Raw genomic sequence first — 4,223 nt, 5'->3', positions numbered from 1 at the left:
AGCCTGTGGGATGGTGCCGCCCACAGTTAGCAGGACCCCAGCCTGTGGGATGGTGCCGCCCACAGTTAGCAGGACCCCAGCCTGTGGGATGGTGCTACCTGCAGTCAGGGTGGGGCTTTCTTCTTCAGTTAAACCTCTCTGGAAATACCTTCACTGTCATACCTAAAGCTGCATTTCCAGGGTAGTTTTTAAATCCTGTCAAGTTGACAGTGACAAGGAACCACTGTAGTGGTCTTCCTGGGAAGCCACAAGCTGACACCCAAAGTTAACCATGCCACTCTTCTGTCTGAATAGAGACCCCCCCCCCACTCTTAGTATGGGCTCCAGCTCACCGCCCCTTTCTCCCCTTTGCCCTCCTCTGACCTCTGACCTCTGACCTCCACCTTCTTTGTTGACCTTTGATGCTCGAGACCTTTCTCTGTTCCCCAACCCCTACCCTAGTGTCCTAAGAGTGATGGCCCCTCATGTCTGTCTGTGGCCCCTGTCCTTACACAACATGTCAATTAGTAGAGATGCAACATCTGGTTGCATGTGTGATGTTTCTCTGGCCCACCCCTGTATCCACAGTGCCCAGTGCATGGTGGGTGGTCCACAGATGTTTTGTATTGAAGGGAAAGTTGACAGTGCCTTGAGGGATGTCTGAGTCACAGGTATGTGTATCTACGTGCTAACAGAAATATTTTTTTTTCCAAAATGTGTCATCGAAGTTCCTTTACAGGTGTAGCTGTTGTAGCAATGGCTGGACACACTGTTACCAGCCACATCTTCTGCCAAGGAAAGAAATCCTTCTATCCCCTCCAAAACTTCTTACCCTCCCTCTATGTGGCACCTCTTGTGCAGTCAAAATCTCTGTTTAGCAGATGAAACAAGTACTTCTAGGCCTGGAACCCACGTCAGCCACAGGAAATTGAATGTAGCATCCACCGTGCAGAGGCCGAGCCCCACACTGCATTGTGTCCACAGTGTCCACCACGCAGAGGTCGAGCCCCACACTGCATTGTGTCCACAGTGTCCACCACGCAGAGGCCGAGCCCCACACTACATTGTGTCCACAGTGTCTACCCATGCAGAAGCCAGCAGACATGGATGCTCCTGAATGCTTGTGGTGGTGACAAAGGGGAGGCCAGGCGTCGGCCACTGCCTCTGACCAGGTATGAGGAAAAGGTCCTTGCGGTTGTCCTCACGATGGCAACTTCATAGCAACAGCAACCAGCAGCAGCTGACACTCTGACGAGAGTAAAAAAGCCAGAGAGTAAAAAGAACCAGTGGCAGGGAATGTGGCTCAGTTGGCAGAGTTCTTGTTTAGCATGAACAAAGTCCAGGATTCAATCCCTGGTACCTGGTAAACTGATCATGGTGTCATCTGCCTGTGATCTCAACACTTCAGAGTTGGAAGCAGGAGGATCAGAAGTTCAAGGTCATCTTCACTTTTTTTAGCTGGTTTAAGACTAGCCTGGGCTATGTGAGAGCCTGTCTCATAAAAGGAAGAGAGAAAGGAAGGGAGGAAGGAAGGATGGAGAAAAGCAAAGGGAAAATGGTTTTTACATGCAAATTCTAAACACACAGCAAGATCTAATGATACGTAATATGTATCCCCCTCTCCTCCCCTCCTTCTCCTTCCCCTCCAAAGCAATGCTCTGTGCCTTGGAGGTGGTCTATAAGGGCAGCAGGGCTATAAGGAACTAAGGCCTAGCCCAGACCTTTATTCCTGTGTGTAGATGGGCCATTGGTTGCCAGCTTCTGGGGTCTTGACCTTAAGCATGGCAGCTCTTGGCAGCCAAAGTCAGCTGGTTGACAGAGATGATTGGGGTGGCAATGGGGAGAGAGGCACAGCACCAAGTACTCCAGCTGAAGGAGCTGCCTTCCTTCTACCAGGAGGAACAGACAGTCCCCAGCACCCCCCATACCCTTGCTGGCAACTTTCCATTAATGAGTGTTCACTGGTGTTGGAGGGCTATTATCAACTGTGATTATACATTTTCGGGACAGTGTGTTTGCCCAAGGTCTCACTGTTGGAAGCAGGCAGCCAGGCCGAGGCCAAATCTCTCCCATCCCAGCAGGCACCTGGTATTTTCAGCTGCTAAGACCAAACAGAGGTGGGGGGAGGTGGCTCTGCTCTGGCCCCAAAGGACAGGACTCCCTGCAACACTGTTGCAACTTCACAGAATATGGGCAATGCAGCCTGCTGCCAAGGCTGATGACCCGGCTGCTGGGCTACGGACAGCCATCTCTCAATGCTCAGCATGTGCGGCGTCTCCAAGAGGGAAGCAATTTAGAAGATGATTCAGCCCGTGCTTTGGCAGATGTTTCCTAGTGTGCTGGGTTTGAAGAGTAGCCTCATCTTTGAAATGAAGCAAAGTTAGGTCTGCTCTGGCTCCCTCCCCATCTAGCTGAGGGTCTGCGTATCTCCACAGCCAGCCATATTCCCTAGGACTGAGAGGCAATGCCCCCCCATGCTCTGGTTAGGAAGCAGGGCAGTGGGTCTGCGTGGTTGGTAGATGTTACATGGGGCAGGGTTGTGACATACATGAACCCTGGGTCCTGGGGACACAGAGTTGTTGACAATGTGTTGCAGTTTACATGAGGAATGTCCACACAGGTTCATGTATTTAAACTGGTTGGCAGCTGGAGGCCCTGTCTTGAGAGATTGTAGAACCTTTGGGAAGTGTGACCTTGCTGGAGGAAGTGGGTCACGGAGAGGCAGGCTTTAAGGTAGCCTGGCCCTGCTTGTGGTGAACCTTTCTCTGCACAGAGATGTGAACAAGATCATAGACACACACATACACACAAAAATACACACATACATGCATACATATATACAAATACAAATGCACACACACACACAAATACACATACATACACACACAAATACATACTCACATACATACACACAAATATATTCACACATACAAACACACACACACACACACACACACACACACACACACCCTGAGCAGGTCAGGGTAGAGAGGACAAATATGTCAGGACTCTGAAAGTGGAAATTTACTATAACAAGACCCTTGACGAATACCTTTAACTCAGAAATTCTTTTAAAGCACCTTTCACCACTGGGCACATGTGGGCAGTTTTAGAAGATGCACACAAGATACTGCAACTGAGCACAGTGGTGAATTAAATAAACTCTACAAAACTGGAAAGAACCCAAGTGCCTGAGGAAAGCCCACAGCAGGGTTATTTGGTGGCTGCTACAGTTGGATCTTCAGTGCTCCCCAACTGTTGGTGCTACCTGGGGAGGCGGTGGAACTGAAGGTGGAGCTCGAGCTGGTGGAAGTAGTTGCTGGGTCTTCAAAGCATCCTGTCTTGCTTTCTGCTTCCTGGTCTGTAGTGATGTGAACAGCCCCAACCACACTCTCGGATCTGCACTGTGGCGCTGTGATAGACTGAAACCAGCCACAACCAGGAGTTAAATGAGTCTTTCCTCATGCAAGTCGTTCCGCTCAGGTCTTGGTCACCAGGACACAAAAGTGACAAACTCAGGGACAGTGGTTGTTTGCTCACTCACAGCAAACAGTCACTGGTGTCCACTCAACATGGATGGATGGACGGATAGCGGAGTCAATGGGTGAGACTTCCTTTCTTGATTTATACCCCAATCAGGGGTTATAAGTACATAAGCAAGCAGGATGATCAGCCAAACAAGTGCTCTGTAGACACTGAGAGGTGGACTAGAATATTCTAGAAGGTGCTGGAGGCTTACGTGGGAGTAACAAAACACCATGGCAAAAGAAAAAAAAATTTTTTTTTCCGGAGCTGAGCATCAAACCCAGGGCCTGGCGCTTGCTAGGCAAGTGCTCTACCACTGAGCTGCATTCCCAACCCTTGCCAAAGCAATCTATAAAAGAAAGTGTTTATCTGGGCATGGTGATGCATGTCTTTAATCCCAGCACTCGGGAGGCAGAGGCAGATAGATCTCTGTGAGACTGAGGCCAGCCTGGCCTACACAGTGAGTTCCAGGACAGCAGGGGCTATGTAGAGAAACCCTGGCTTCAATATCTATCTATCTCTATCTCTATCTCTATCTCTATCTCTATCTCTATCTCTATCTCTATCTCTCTCTCTCTCTCTATCTCTCTCTCTCTCTCTCTCTCTCTCTCTCTATCTCTATCTCTCTCTATCTCTATCTCTATCTCTATCTCTATCTCTATCTCCATCTCCATCTCCTCCATCTCCATCTCCATCTCCATCTCCATCTCCATCTCCAT

The sequence above is a fragment of the Mus pahari genome, chromosome 17 (genome assembly GCF_900095145.1).
Source record: "Mus pahari chromosome 17, PAHARI_EIJ_v1.1, whole genome shotgun sequence".
Classification (NCBI taxonomy): Eukaryota; Metazoa; Chordata; class Mammalia; order Rodentia; family Muridae; genus Mus; species Mus pahari.
The sequence above is the reverse complement of the archived record's forward strand: the minus strand, read 5'-3'. Positions refer to the sequence as shown.